This window comes from Rissa tridactyla, chromosome 6, assembly GCF_028500815.1.
Source record: "Rissa tridactyla isolate bRisTri1 chromosome 6, bRisTri1.patW.cur.20221130, whole genome shotgun sequence".
Classification (NCBI taxonomy): Eukaryota; Metazoa; Chordata; class Aves; order Charadriiformes; family Laridae; genus Rissa; species Rissa tridactyla.
In genome coordinates, this window is record NC_071471.1 from 46,343,424 (window position 1) to 46,359,379 (window position 15,956).

Sequence of the window (15,956 nt, forward strand, 5' to 3'; positions counted from 1 at the left end):
TTGCAACTTCACCTGAACAGCAGCTTTCCCTTTGTCAAGCTCGTCTCTAGGTCATTTTAGAGTAAAGACAAAAATTGCCTGTGCGCTTTCAAGGATCTCAACAGCTTTTCCCCCTGCCATTCTCACCAGCCTTTTGAGAGTTTCCCTCTATAGCAGCGTTCTCCGTTTCAGGGATTCAACCTTTCAACTGAAGCATGCGAGATCACTTATGCTCTTGAACCGGCGAGCTGCCAGCCTCCCCTTTGTTGCGAAGGGATTTACACTTGAATGGTACTGGGAAGAGCAGTCTTCTAAGGAAAGCTGGGGGGCAGACAATTTACTTGCCAGCATTACTTTACTTGCCTATTCTCACGTTAACTACCAGCTCAACGTCTCCAGTTCACAGAACTACAGTAACCTTATTGCATCAGTCGTTTGTAAGGAGTTTGCTGTGAGGTGACTTTTATGAAAAAATTGCTAATTTGAGTTCACTTCAAAAAGGATCTTTATACACTGTCATAAGCGAAGTTCATTTCAAGCCTAGATGTGGACGTTTACACTAATTTAATTTACCCCAGAGTAAATTATTTCATTGTTCCACAAAGCTTCCCTCTTTATACATGTGCGTTCTTTTTGTCTTTCACTTAATCTATGACTCTTTGGGCATTTCCTATTAGAGCCCTGCATTGCCACACACATGGTAGCACACCTGATGGCTTCTGCAGCTTTTCAGGAGAGAGACTGGGGAACAGCACAAGGGCACAGATGCACTGCTGAGGGCAGAAGATCATTTGAGCAAGAGTAAGCAAGTCTGCTTCCGTTTAACAGCTAGTGACACACTGGCTTTGGCCCTCCACCTAAACATATAAACAAGTAGCACCTCTCTGGTGCATTTCTGTTCATAAGTTGCCAGTTGGTAGATAACTACTGATGGGTTTCAGGCTCTGTTAGCAGTTACCAGCCAGTATCATATCGCTGCCTTTCAAACAGCGTCACTCTCCTGTAAATCCACACGGGGTTTTTGTTTGCTTGCTTGCTGTGTATACCCAAAGCCCACTATCTCCAAAGAAAAATAATGGCACCTGAAGTATGGAAGTTGGCAAACGCTAGTCTCTGGCATAGAGGAAGATCTGTAAGGAACATTCCTTCTTCTGTTTTTAAAGTGTTACGCCTGCTTCTGATTTGATTTGACCCCCTGCACTCTGAACCGGCCACACGCTGAAACACACAGAGTGCACGGCCTGCAGAGTGCAGCAAGGAAAAGGCCAGCACACTCCAAAGCTGGTGGCAAGCCACAGTCCCCAGGAAAACCACATGTGCCAGAGACCAAATGTTTTGCATTTTGCTTACTGCTAATAAAGCTGCTTCACTTCATTAAAAGCAGCTTATCATTTTATCTACTTACTCTGATTAATTAACCTCTGGTTAAAATGAATGAGCACTTGATTTGAGGATTCCATTAATGTGACATCGGTGAACCACGACCTGCATACTTCCATCCTTTCCCTTTTATTCTCCATTCTCCCTATACCAACAGTGTCTTACTAGGCCCTTTGGATTGACACCTACTGTACTTTGAGGATACTACAAACACTTTTATAGAGAGAGGTGAGGAAGGAAAGGCCCCACAGTCATCCAAGGCTCAATTTCCCTGCTGGAATATACAGATGGATATCATCTACTTCTCACTGTAATTATGATCACAAGCTTGGAAAGAAACAGCATGGAAAGAAGAAAGAGCCAGGGAAATACACTGCGTTGCTGGGAACAGGGGAAAAACCAACAGTACCATTAATACATACAACTCATTTGTCTTTCCAGAATAAAATAATTTAAAATATAAAGCACAAACAGCAGTCAGTTCCATCAAAAACCCAACTTCCTTAAAGAGCAAAGAACTTTCTCCCAAGCCAAATACCATGTGCTGTATATGAATAGACAGCTTCTGCTACAGTATATGCCTACAGATTTCACAGTTTCATATTACCGCCAAAATCTCAATTTCTAGCAGCAAAAAACTTATGTTACCAGTCTTTAGCCAAGCATCTGAAGACTGAAATATATCATAGCTGCTCATTTTGCTGGCAAACAGTGCTTCCCTTCATATACTCAAGTTTCATCTCTATTCAACTGATTTTATGAATGTCACAAATACCCAAAAGTGTTTGGGAAGTGAAAAAAAAAAAACAAAACAGCCCAAAAACCAAAACCACACAAACCTTCCCTTTTATTTCCTTTATCTTCCTTGTCAAGTTAAGCATCCATTCGCTTGCAACAATGCTCACAGAAAAGACAGAAAGATTATTAGGCCTAAAATTGTAATAAATTCATAGCTTGAGGGAGGAGTGGGTAGGAAGAAGCTGAGGGGAAGTGTAAATAAGTTCCTGGGTCATCCTAACATTTAGGTCTAAATTCCTCTTCAGTCAGGGTAAACCACAGGCAGAGTATTAGCAAAGTGACTGGAAACTTTGTATTTGTTACGAGCAATTCAAGAGGCCTCTTTCAAGAGAAGAGGGTGTTTAGGTTATGAACCATTGAGTATATGCACAAGCCTGAAATTCACGGTCCAGCCAGACAAGGCTGTATGAGGGAAGGCACCAAAGGAAGATCTGGTTTACATCACACAGCAGGGCAGTAAGTGACCATGAGTCACTGATGCGCTTCAGCTGGCTTTTAAGGCCATCAGCACCGGATCAAACATGTTTCAGACCACATGTTACAAAGCACTTCCCAGTATAAATTTACCCAGCTAGTTCAAATCTGTACAGAATTTTCTAGACAAAATTTCTTTACAACATAAGGCTTCCTGCAGGATCAAATATGTTCTGTCCTGCAGCTGACAAGATGTCAGGACAGTTCTCTACTATAATGCTTGGGCTAATTGCACGGGAGTCTTCCTATAGGGTAAGCCCAAAAGGGATGAAGCAGGATGAAAGATCCCGGCAGCACCACCTGAGCTGTAAGTAGCACCAGGTCCTCCCACTGCCCCAGGCAGCACTGCATCTTCTAGACGTTAACCATGCGAATACCGAATGCTGTAGAAAAGAGACAAACGAAAGTGGGAAACGTGGTTTTGAAACATCGGTTCACAATTTCAGTTCAAGACTTGTTTCAGGGAAAAAAAATTCGACTGTTTTTTTGGGGTTTTTTTGGGTTTTTTGGTTTTGTTTTTTTTTTTTTTTTTAAACAAGCAAATTTGAGATCTATAAGGAATTCAGAAACATCTTTGCATAGCTGAAGGATGGAGCAGTATGCAGCCGTAGCAGAAGCCCTAGCAGAACAAAACAGGCATCACTCATAAGGAAACCAAAGGCAACAAACCAGGTCTTTTTCCATTGCTAACTTCAACAACATTCAAATCTGATTTGGACCTTCCAGCTTCATTTGAAGGACTAACAGGTAATATAAACAGGAGCAAAATACCAAAACCTGCCACCTACACTAATGCCCATGCATTACACTTTGTTCCTCTCAGCCACTAATTATGAATTAGCACCACAGGCTCCTTCCTGCAGACTGTCCATTGGCACTCCCACCGCTCTGCAGCGGCCAGTTCAAGTCACTCAAGCCAGAGCTCCTCCGCGCAGGCCCGCAAAGCTCCAGAGAGCTTAAGAGGCCATCTCAATGCTCAGGGCAATTACTTGCATGCCAGGGGTGATGGTGGGCAGCCATCTAGCCTCCAAAAGCATCCCTTTGACCCCTCAGAGTGGATGCAAAGAGAAGGCAAATTGTGATCCAGCAGCAGTTTGCTGGGGTGGTGGAACGGGGAAGGAGGGGAGGCCCCAGCACAAGGGAACATTGCCACTCTACACAGGACTTACTCCTAAACAAGTAAACTCAGTTTTCTGTTCAGAAGTAGGTCTGTACACCTCAAATGTGACGACTGCGAGGAGTACAGAAAACTGCACTGCATTAAGGACAACTGAGGCAGGCAGACCATAACTACTGGAGCTGGAGGAAAGCCAAGCAACCCAGAGTAGCACTGCTAACACTGAAGGGTTTTAACCAGGGACAACAAATAGTCATTGCCATAGCTACACCACATGGGGAAAACAATACCTCCAAGCCCTCCATAGAGATACAGATGCCCTGAGGCAGCCCCTCGCAGTCTTTTCACCACCTCTCCTTGCAACCCTCTTCACACACTGGCTTGGTGGGACCTCTGAAGTCTGCCCTCAGAAAAGGGTTGACCCAGACAAAGGAAAGAATTAAGACGATTCAAAATCACAGCTCTTCCTACCATTTTAACCTAGCTTCTTGTGTGCCTAGGTACGCCAGATTGTTAGTCTGCTTATTAATATTTCTTAGACCTGGTATATGAAAGAAGCGATTTAAGAACAAGTCAATTTCAGCTCTGAATTCCCACTTTCTGTGCATTTAAAACCAAAGATGTTTAAAAGAATCTTTTCAGAGATACAAGACAAGCATACAGCTTTCTGATAATTTTTAATATTATTTTTTTTTTTAAAACACACTACATAGTAAACAGATTTTAAACATTCAAATGACCTGAAAAATGCACTGCTGGGATGGAAATTGGTTTTCTTCTCCAATAAAATTTTTGAGATTTAAATCTTCTCCATATCAGAATAAAAAATTAAAACCTGTAACCTTCATGAAATGAAAATCAGAAAAATATCAAAGGTTTCATTAAAAAAACCAAAAGAGCACAGGCTCATTTTTAACATAAAGTTAATTAAGTACTTAAAGGCCTTACGCAGTGGTAAAGTGCTGATTTAAACTGGGAGACGGCTAAGGCTTTGCAAACTGAGGACTCTGGAAGAACCTGTCATCCTCTCGTAAGGTGCAATATAGCTTTGACAGACACTTCGTTTTACTGAACACAGTCACTGAATGAAAAATCCTAACCCCAAACTTATCTCAAAGGATTTGGGGGAAAAAAAAAAATAATCCAAGACTTTAAACAAACACCTTGTTGAAACACTCTACAAAGTCTCAAGAGCTATGAACTTGATTTATATATGCAAAGAGAAATACAAACAAACAGGGTAAGCTTCCCACTGACAAGTAAGTTATTACAGGCATGCTGCTTAACATACACAGTGTCACCCACCTGAAACGTTAGCCAGCAGCAGTATCACCTTTCCTTTGGAGATGGTTCAGGTTGATACAAATGAGAAAGATGAAAACAGGAAAATAAGTGAGGGAAATAAAAGTTCTTTCAAAAATCAGTGCAAAATCATCATTCTAGATGCACTGAAAAGGAAGCACAACCGAAGTACAACTTCTGAAACAATCTGAACAGAGGTAGAGATGCTTTTCCAATGAACAAAAAAATCGAAAGCTATCTTTGCCCAAATTTAGAGGAAATGGGGGAGGAAAGCATAGCATTAAAGGCAGCAAACAAAACACAGCAAACAGCAGACCACTACCCAGCCTGATCATTTGTTGCCTTGTCCCTGCCCTGCCTCTCCCCTCCTTTCTATCCCCCTTCAACATTTCCAGTCTGGGAAGGGGTATATGCTTCCCTGTCCTCCACCTTTCCTGAACCTGCTCTAGCCCAACACATGGGCAAGAATTTCCTTTTGCTTTGGTTCTCAAATTTCGCTATCACATCCAGTCTCTCCTCCCACAGCTTTTCACCCTGAGGAATACAGTCTGCATGACTGCGTTGGATAATACAGACTCTGCTGCTTAAATACCACACATTTGCAGACAGTTAAAGCATGTTTTACCAAGGTACCATAAAGGACTTTAGCAACCTACATTTCCTGGGTACGCAGCAGCCGGAGAGGGACCCTGTCCAACACCGGAACAGTTTCCCTCTCTCGCAAGGACGGAACGGAGTGCACAGAGACAAGGTGTTTGTGCTGGAGCCATTCACAAACTGCAGCTTCGGGGGGACCATCCGTCTGATGCTGCAGGTCAGGAAGCATGAGCTCGGGAAGGAAGGGAGCAGCAGGCACGGAATCCCCTCCAAATTTCCAGGGCTGTGTGAGGGGGACAACCAGATGCGACCAGCCAGAGAGAAATGGTGGTGGGCTGCGCACAGCCTCTCAGTAGACTCTATGAATTGAGCAGAGGCACTTGTCTCCACCGCACATCCCGGCATAAGAGACATGCTGGGAGGGAGGCAATAGCAACAACTGACGCCCACGGGTCCTGCAAAACAGCTTGTGCTTCCCTCAGCCCCCGACCCAGGGTGTTTGAAGGCATTCAGAAACCGTACAAAAACTCGGCTGGAGCCACGAATCTTAATAGCAGCTTTCCTCCACACCTGCAGCTCAGCCAAGCCTCCCACGTCTCAGTGTGCCCCAAAACTCTGCGTTTCAAAGGAATTTTACAGAGCCTTCACTCGTATGGTAGAAAACAGGTTCAGAGGCCACAAAGCAGCTTCTGCGGGCTCCTCCTCTCGGTGCCAGTGGTGGGGGCAATGCCTGCCTGGGATCGTGCAGGCGGCTGCATTAGTTAGTCTGGCACCAAGGAGAAAAGCTATCATCCATTTTTAAGTTAGATTCAGGGAACCAGCTGGGGACCAGCGATTGCCATTTTTGAAGTGCAAGAAGAGGAGTGTAACCAGCCTTTCCATAGTAACAAAGATTAGCAGCCTGGAGTCTGACACTACTCCTGCATTAAAAGATAGGAGACAAAGCGATAGACAGGTAATTACATAGAAGGAGCCCTGGGGAAATTGCAAGCTCCTTGAGAACCCTTTTAGCTGGTCGGTATGTTTTTCCTTGTCTCTGCTTCAGCTGAAGGTCTCCAAGAAACACTCGCCCATTAGGTCATTAGCTTTATTGCAGAAGGTAGCCAGGCAGCTGGTAGCGGCCGTTCAATAAAGAGTTAGCTTGCCTCTGCACCGTCAAGAATGAGATGGAGAATGAGAAAGAGAACATCCCAAGGCACATTACCTGTCTGCAGCTTATCCTTGATAAGTTAGTGTACTTAGTCAGTCTGAGGGGTCTGACAAACAAACTCTGACAAATCTCACTGGGGCAATTTAAGACATTATTGCATCGCACTGTCTTCCCAAGCCCTGCACAAAGGTTAACCCCACAGAGCAAATCGGGCAGAAAAATTTATATCACGCATTGGCCTCCCCAGTACAGAGCCTAGCAAGTTAGCATAAACCCCTTCTCAGAGCTGGTTTAAGTTAAGACATCAACTGTGAACTGGAATGGCTGCGGTCTAGACAGAAGATATTGCCTCCACTACAAGGAGCATTAATGTCTATCACAAAGACGGAATGGGAAATGACATCTCAAAGCACTGCAGCCAGTTCCTAAGCAAATACAAATCTAAACACTGAGTGTTGGTACTAAAATATATATGGAATTTGTCTAGCAACTGACTTGAGTCTACTCATGCAGCTCAGGATGCTCTATGAATCACAGCACTAATTTTTTGTACTTTATATATCCTGACACATAAATTGAATGTCTTGAAGTGGAAAGACAGACGTGGATTACATGTGGATCGCATCACCAGATAACTACAAAATTTAGTTGCTTAGAAGTATTACAAAAAAGGCATTGCATTTGAACTCTCACCCACCACATTTTGCACTTCTGCCCAAAACTAAAAAAAGTCTAGAGAGGTGAAAAATTGCCATCTGTTTCCAACTCTTTGCAAAACACACCATTCAGAGCTAGATCTGGGGTTCCAGCTGGTTCCTATCTTATCTGTCAGTAGACAACCAGCCATGAAACCACGAAGGACCCCAGTGAAAAAAAAAAAATCAAGTTTAAAAAAAAACAACCCCAAAAAAACCCCAAAAAACAACTAAACAACCAAAAAAAAAAAAATCTATATTTACCTGCTTACATGTACAGGTATGATAATACTAAAAGAAACACTTTTTGAGACACAGTCCTTCAACTTGGCTTCTCCAGCCCTAACTCACTGTCTTTTCAGCTAAGCTGATATTCAGACAAATATTTAGTTAGTCAGTCTGCAATACAACAGTTACATATAAATTGTTTTTTCTCTGCAAGCATTTAAAATTTATTTTGTCTCATTTTTTCCAAGGGACTGTATCCTGCACATAGAGCAGAGAGAGAAGCGCACAAAGCTTCTGTTTGCGTCCCACTGTTAAGAAGGGCAATCCACATTAACCAGAAGACTTGTCTAAACTCTACGTAGACAGGCTTCTTCTGATATCACCCTCCTTTCCAGAAGGAGCTGAGCAGGCAAGACACCTCAAAAAGCAGATAACAATTACCTCTTACCTTTCTGAAGAGGCCGCCGCCAATTAGCACATTCCTGGAGCTTCTAATTCAGACAAGAAGAAAGGAGAAAAAAAAGAAAAAAAAAAAAAAAGGAGGAGCAGGGAGCCTTTTTCTTCCTCAGCACAACAGTATTTCCTAGGGGGTGGAAAAAAAGAAGAAAAAGAAGAAACAAGTAAGTATTAGCTTTTATGTTTTTTGAAGAGGCTACAGGTTACAAATCCTCCTTGGAAGAGCTACTATGTCTCTCCTCCAGTTCCGTAATACCAACTTGAGCTGTCCTGCATTTTCTCCCTCTATCGTCACCTTATCAAAATGTGGAATATGAAGGTCAATTCACCTACTACTAAGAAAAATAAAAGATGGATTCATGTCAAAACGGGATAAAGTCCCATACTAGAACTGGATAAAGTCCCATTCAAAAATATTCTTGAGCACTCATTCTTATTAAGTAAATATGCGTCAGCCAAGCTCACACCCACTTCTGTAAAAATTCAAATGAGCCACATTTACTATCAAAATAGTTGGCAAAAGGCAAATTCCAACATGCATACTGAACATACAGGTATATACTGACATTCAAGTGCTTACGTACTCTTCCCTGGAAGGATCATACCTAAAATTATGAGGTATATGCAGTTAATCATAACTTCTATTTCTTTTTAATACAACCTGTCTTTCTCTTAAAACAATCTATGTTCTTAAGACAACCTATTCTAGCTATGTTGGATCTTTTAGTAGAAATAAGATTTAAAAAAAAATATGAAGTATCAGAATGAAGGGAAAGGGAGCCAAAAAGCCTTTCTGTGACTAAAGATACCATTTAGAAATCCAGCTGCACTCCCATAAAACCATAATCCCTCACCTCAGACCATATCTCTCTCTCTGCCCTACTCCTAACATGAATTTAAAGAGACTTACAGACACCCAGATTTAATGGGCCCCTCCCTACCTCCAGTACCTGCCTCTGATGAAAGGCAGGAAAATCAAGTGGAAAATTATTTTAAAGGGTGCAATGCAAGACATTAACATATTTGAGGAAATGGCAATCAAGGTTTTCCACGGGGAATGAGCAAAGGGAAACACGTCCAGTCTGTTCTCCATCACATTTTGTTGGTTTATATTCATACAGAAAACTCTACCCTTTTCTGTCCCATGGAAAATCTGAATGCAAGTTCACAAAACAAGGGGAAAAAGTCTATGCTACCTTGTATTTCCCCACACACCTCTATCATCCCTCAAAATGATAATTATCCCATCTGCTAACAGCATGAAACTCCATACAGATCCTAGTCTCCCGAAAGAGATTTTATACAAGGGGCCCCAACAGATAGGAAATGACATAAAAGGCAGCACTCCCATCACAGCATCTCCCTCAAAGCCGACCACGTCTGTCCAATTCTAAATGGCCACAGTTCCTCCATTTCTCTAGGGGACAAAAGCTCTCTTCTTCTCTCCTCCTGTCAGCAAGACTTAAAGCTGCAAGAATAATTCTGTCCAGATTCCCTTCTAGATAGGCAATGATTTAAAGAATTCATGAAGTAACAGTGGCAGTGTAAATAAACAATGAAAACCTAAATAAAGATCACAGAAGAAGCCACACAGAAATTGTGCACTAAAGAGAGAAAAAACAAGATCAGTGAATTCAAAACCTCTTCTGCCTTGTTACGTTCACCCATAAATAGGCCTAGTAATAATCTGACAATGCAAAAGAATGGATCCTGACACAAAAATATATGTGCTCAAAAACCTGCCTTCCCAACCTGTTCCCTGAAGGCAAACCTTCCCACACTGTTCAATTCCACTTTCTCGATGTCTTACACGCCTCGGTCGCATTTCTGCTTTCTGTCAGATTTCAGCCCTCTTGTACTAATTGATGCAAAGCAACTTAAGCCAACACCTGGAGTACTCAACCTGTTGTACTTTTTAAAAAGAGGGAAGTGGCGCTACAGCCCTCAATGTGGGGATGGGAAAAGAAATGACCCTCAGTAAATTGTTCCTGACATGTGTACATCCCGAGGCTACGCGATAATCAATACTTACTGAGCAGCTCAGCACAGACCAGGTTGCAAAATACAAGAAAAAAAATAATAATAATTGTATCCGCCTCTCAACCACACACTAGTTTTATATCCCTAAATCAAATGCATCATTTGCTTTTCTTTTTCATTATTAAATCAAAAGGATGCTTTAGACAGCATTTTCCTCCCTGCTAAGAGAGCCCTCCCCACGTATGTCAGGTGAAATCTGCTAAGAATTGATATACTGGTTACACTTCAAGTACTTAAAATTTTATGCTTTCATCCTCTTACTGGTAGGAGAAATAATTTAAAGCAGACTTACAAGATGTGGAGGAAGCGTCTTTTTAATCAAACACAAAATCAAGAGGTGGCAAAAAAATAAGGCTAAGTGCAAAAAACTAAAGTTTATTAACAACATTCTCAGGGAGACAGAAATTTGTCGTAAGTGCCACTTAGGAACGTAGCTTTGACTCAACATCACTTGCCCCAAAGAAAGTGAGATTGCTCTATTCTCAAATCCTCAGGCAAGAAAAAATATAAAATGAAGTGAAATAATGCATTATCTGAAAGTCAAATTCTAAGTAGAGAAACCCAGCGAAATGACTTATGATACCAAAAGTCTTGACTAAATTTCTGGCAGGGCCAGAGATAATTTGTATAAGAAAAATGTCAAAATGTTTTGGGTATACAGCCACTACAGGAAGGAAACAAACAGAAAACTGGGAAACACTGTATCGAAACTCAACAAATCGTTGACATCAACATTAGATAAATGAAGAGGCATATGTTAAGACAAACACCCTCAGATGGTGTGTGAGTCAACTTCTGCAGTCGATTTAGTCGAGTTGCTTTGCTGTATCAAGCTTAATAAAAATAATCCTCGATTCCACCAGCTAGAGCTGTTTCTTCATTGTATCTCACACCACGCACGCTGATTCTGGACAGTACCTGAGCTGACAACTGAAACCTGGACCAGGGATTCTGAAACATGATCTTGACTAAAAATTAATCCTTCTTTCTGGAGGATCAATACCAGATTTATTCCTCCAGTTATACCATTACCCAAATCTAAACCACTTCCCAAAGTTAAATGCGAACATCCTGCATGGCGTTTGCCAGGATCTAGTTCATAATTTAATCAATCCAGAGACCTTTTAAATTCAGAAAATAAAGAGTTTTGGGAACATAACTCCCCTTACTTCCAGTCTGCGCCACACGACTGGCAAAGAGCTTGCTCACCTTCTCCTGCCTGAGCCTTGCCAGGAGCCCCCGTCGGCCCTTTGGGGAACCACTCTTAAAGGGAGCCTCCGTTACACACAACTAACCCAGGAGATTTTCTTGTTTATTGGATTTTCGAGCTCTATGATGTTTATTACTTCTGTTACAGCAAGCACTAGAGAAAGGAATTTGATCAGAGTGCTGCTGTAACAGCCCCTTGCCCAAACTGGGTCCACAACATAAGGCAAAGCAGGGTTTGGGGGGAAGCAGATCACCACCTTACACAATTCACAGGGGCAAAAAGAGTGCTCTTAAGGTTCTTCAATCTATGCTTAACAAACAGCTACTTTTCTTCACATGAATTATAAGCACTCTCAGTGTGGACTAATAGAAATAGGCCAAGTTTATATCACAGTAAAAACAAATTATTTTAATTTTTTTCCTGTTCATTTTTCAACCTCTCGATCTAGGAGATGCAGTAAAATAACTATTCCATTAATATTTATTGAGAAAAGAAGTAATCTCGATTTCTCATTGTAAAAAACAAACAAGGAAGTTAAGAAAATACCTACTCTTAACCATCACGATGAAACAGAAAAAAAACACCTTTTCCCAGATACATTCTTGTACAGTCTGTAGTTAAAATGTTTCTTAGAACAGTACCGTAAGTATCTCTCGCATACCTTACTAAAATATATTAGTCTGGAGTCTCTCTGCCACTCATGGTAGTGGCAGCTCCCAGGTATACCTTAACTCTGAGGGCAGGACTCTAAACCCCGTGTTTTGCAGCCAGGAACCTCACCTCCCACTGCGGCAGGTTCCTCCCCCAATCTATTTGCTAATAGCTACAGTTTGGACAGAGCCACTATGAGATGAAACTTGCATATAACATAGCACTTCCCTACAGCTACATAAAGAGAACAAGCTAGAAATTAACAAATTCTGATTTAATTTAGTATGAATTAAAAGCATAGCCCTATTATCTGTGCATATATGCGTCTGTATACACAGAACAGGGTAAGCACTTCCACCGCAAACAGCTGTACTGGAGATATTTGTGAAGAAACAAGCTTCTTTGAATACAAATACTATATTCCCAGAACTGTGTCTGCACAAAGGCAGGAAGCTCTTCTCAAGTATCTGTTACAAATAGCCAAGAGAAAGTTATCAAAATATTGTTGCAGAAGCACAGACAAAGGATAAGAACATGGTAAGAGTGACTCAAAACACAGATCTCCTAAATAAACTTTCCTTTGATTTGCCCAGGTCTCAGTGAACTCAGAGGATCTACTCATCAACAGATGTCTAAATGGCTCTGTGCTTTACTTATATGAAACACAGTTCCTAAACAAGAAGCAAGGTTTTTAATTATTTGAACCACCTTTATTCAAATGCCAAATGTACTATATTTCTATATCTTTATTTGGAGATGTTTACACAATTCTTTTCGGCAGCTTTAATGTTATCCTTATCTGTATTTCCCCATCTGCTTTCTTTGGATCCTGAAAAAGCTCTTCCCAAAATGACATTTGTCCGTGTGAAAATCTACGTTTACAGAAGCACTATTGATTTGCACGCATTTAGATAACATGCTTATTAAAACACACCAACCTATGCATGACATTTACTTACCAGTCTAACTGCAACGACTACCAATAATGAAAAAAAGATTCCATTTTCTCTTAACCACCACAAAAAGGTACATACCTAGTACAAGTAAGATTTTATACCCCATATTTTATATGCAAAGCCTTGAAGACCAAACACAGTGCACCCAAGCACAACGGAAGATGGTCATCACTTTAAAAATTTTCCCTTCCTGAGAAATAGGGCGGGAATAATTTTTAAAAATATTTATTTCTCCCTTTTAAGCTAGATCTAGAAGGAAGCAATTTTTTCTCTAAAAGCAATGCTCCTCAACCTTCCCCCAGTGACTTAAGTGACGGGGTGCTGATAAGGCAGCTAAAATAACAGTGCCGTTGTGAGACTCAGGACCTAGGAACGTAAGGGACAGCAAAGTCAGCCGCGTGGTCATGCCCTGGAGAGCAGCATCCTCCCGAGGCTCCCTGACGGGGTGTCAGCATGGGCTCCCGCATGCCACTGTCGGGGGGGGACACATGCTGATGTGACTGCAAGTACCTTCTCACCCAGCTCGGCCACTGCTCTCTGCGGGGCAAGAGCGGGCACCTGGCTCTACACAACAGCCTGAGGGACATGGGCACGCAGAAACATTTGTTTTGCAAGCTCCATCTCCATCTTACAAGCCTAATTTCATATTTTTCTGTCTTATTCTTAATTAAAAAGAGGATACACTTCATGTCGGAAATCTGTATTTTTTGAAGCTTGAATCATTTAGCCTATTAAACCCAAGCCTGTAATGTGGGTGTTATTTCTTGAAAACATACAGTAAATGCATTAAATTATTGATAGTCATTAAACAGGAAAAAAAATTTAAACAGCTCTCAGCTTTTATCAATCATTAATGCAGTTTCCACTTGCACATCTCGCTGGGTTGCTATCATATAGCACAGAGCAAAGAGTACAAATCCTGAAGGCATGAATTCATTTTCTCTTGACGCAGAGTAAAAATATTCTTGGCAGCAGGAGAGAGGCTAAAACATGAAGCAGAATGGTTGAAGGGAGGCTTCTGTCTTTTGCAGTAAACAGGTAGCAATACGAGGGAGCGGCAGTTTTAGGGATGGAGACCCATCCACTTCTCCTCATCTCCTCTAAGGGCCAGTAACAAAATCCTCGATCACCTCCAACACCCGGCAGCCTAAAGCAGTTATGGCCACCCCAACAGCGTTTACAAATTTAATCTCTATTTGAAATATATGTTAATTCACTGGGGGCTGGGGGTGGTGTGTGTCAATAGTAAAGCGTCCAGCAACTTCAGCAAGACAAAGATTTCACCCCAAGCTGCGAGCCAGCTAGCGAGCCAGTAAAACAGATAATGTGCAGAAAAACCCAACTGTCACCAAACTGACAGCCTCAGCTCAGAAAAATGACGGAGACTGCGATAGTCTCTTGAAGCTATTGTGAACCTTTACTGGGGCAAGTTATGACTAGACCGAACGGATCTATCAGCTCTGAATGACTCTTGTCAATATGGGGAATCTGGAGACAGATGCCAATTGGTGGCACCTTGCCTGGCTGTGATATGCCGGCTAGCAGTGAAGGGAAATAAAATCCCATTTTTTCTCCATTTAATGCACAGACTGAAGACCGGTCTTGCAAGGCTGCTCTCTCAGCTTTCATCCCCCGCCAATTTTATTGAAATACAATGCAGCAAAGAGGGAACACAATCTTCAGTGACAAGCCAGGACCTAGATGACCACCTCTAAAGCAGCTACTGTAGGTGAGCCACAGCCATAAGAACATCAACACGAAACACACAGAAACACCAGCGCTGGCTCGATACTCAGCTAGTGAAACCTTAGCCCTGCAGCAGCCCTGCTACTAGAACCCAAATTAATTTGTTTTAAACTACCTTGCGTCTGTTTAAATGAGCTATAATAATAGCTCTGGAGCACGGTGCAGACACATCCAAAGCTAAACGCAACTCCAAGGACTGCTCAAGAGACGTGTGCCCACACATAGGAAAAACTCCTCAACCAAAGTGTTCCACTCCCCATGATGGCATAAATTCCTTCAAAGAACATTTATTTTCATACAGAAAAAAAACTGAATGTTAAAGATTTAGAAAAAAAGTACAGAAAGAATCTTTGTCTGCTCCCAAAAGCTAAGCCCTTTGGAGGTTGGGTTTGTTTTGGTTGTTTTGTTTTTTTCTTTTTTCCTGAAAATGATTCAAGAATGCACTGAGCCGAGCAACTAGATAATGCCAAATGTTGATACCAAAGTAGCCAGGAAAAGCTGCTGTCACTGGAAAACATTTTCTAGCCTGATTGTTTACAGACAACTATGTTATAAAATACAAAGATATTTGTTTACAACCATCAGTAGTGCGAATCTACATCACATGAAAAAAAAAAAATCATTTAAGAACATGCTTATGTCTCATTATACTGAGTCCCAAGGAAGGTAATACAGTGTTTTAAGTAATAATACAAAAGCCACTACATCACTGAATTGATTTCATGATATATCAACAAACTAAGTAATTCACAATCAATTTCAGTGTAATATTAATCCTTATCTATATACAGAACTGTAAGGGTAATAGCCCATATTATTAACGTAACACACAATCACTACCAGCTTTTGCACTGGTTGAGGAACCAGAATCGGCCCCGGAGAGATGATGCTCGCCTGTCCTTCAGGCCATGAACAGTGTACCACTGTGCTGACTAACTGGGAAGATAAGGGGAATGGAAATCAGGGCACCGACACGAGGCGCTTGGACCAGCTCCACAGCTGCCTGCATGGAGCCGCTGCAGCGGCGGAACAAACCCCAGGCTGAGCAGACAACTACGCTGGGGCTGCCATTCCATCCCCTCCCCACCGCCCTCCGAGGGGAGGCAAGGAAAAGGGTCTGCTTTGCTTTGTGCTCTTCATTCCTCAAGATACACGTATGGAAAGTCCATGGAGTTCT

The 15,956-nt window shown here is 41.8% G+C and overlaps 1 protein-coding gene across 8 annotated transcripts in view; it reads right to left on the minus strand.

Moving 5' to 3' along the window:
- The window catches only part of ZMIZ1 (zinc finger MIZ-type containing 1), a 352,031-nt gene that overhangs the window by 292,600 nt on the left and 43,475 nt on the right, over positions 1-15,956 (minus strand). For 7 of the 8 annotated variants that reach the window (XM_054205564.1, XM_054205566.1, XM_054205572.1 and 4 more), the window contains exon 2: positions 8,169-8,303. The gene's annotated coding sequence lies outside the window, so the exon portion shown is untranslated. Of the gene's footprint in view, positions 1-5,053; positions 5,087-8,168; positions 8,304-15,956 lie in introns of all 8 variants that reach the window. The other variant, XM_054205565.1, reaches the window with a different exon arrangement.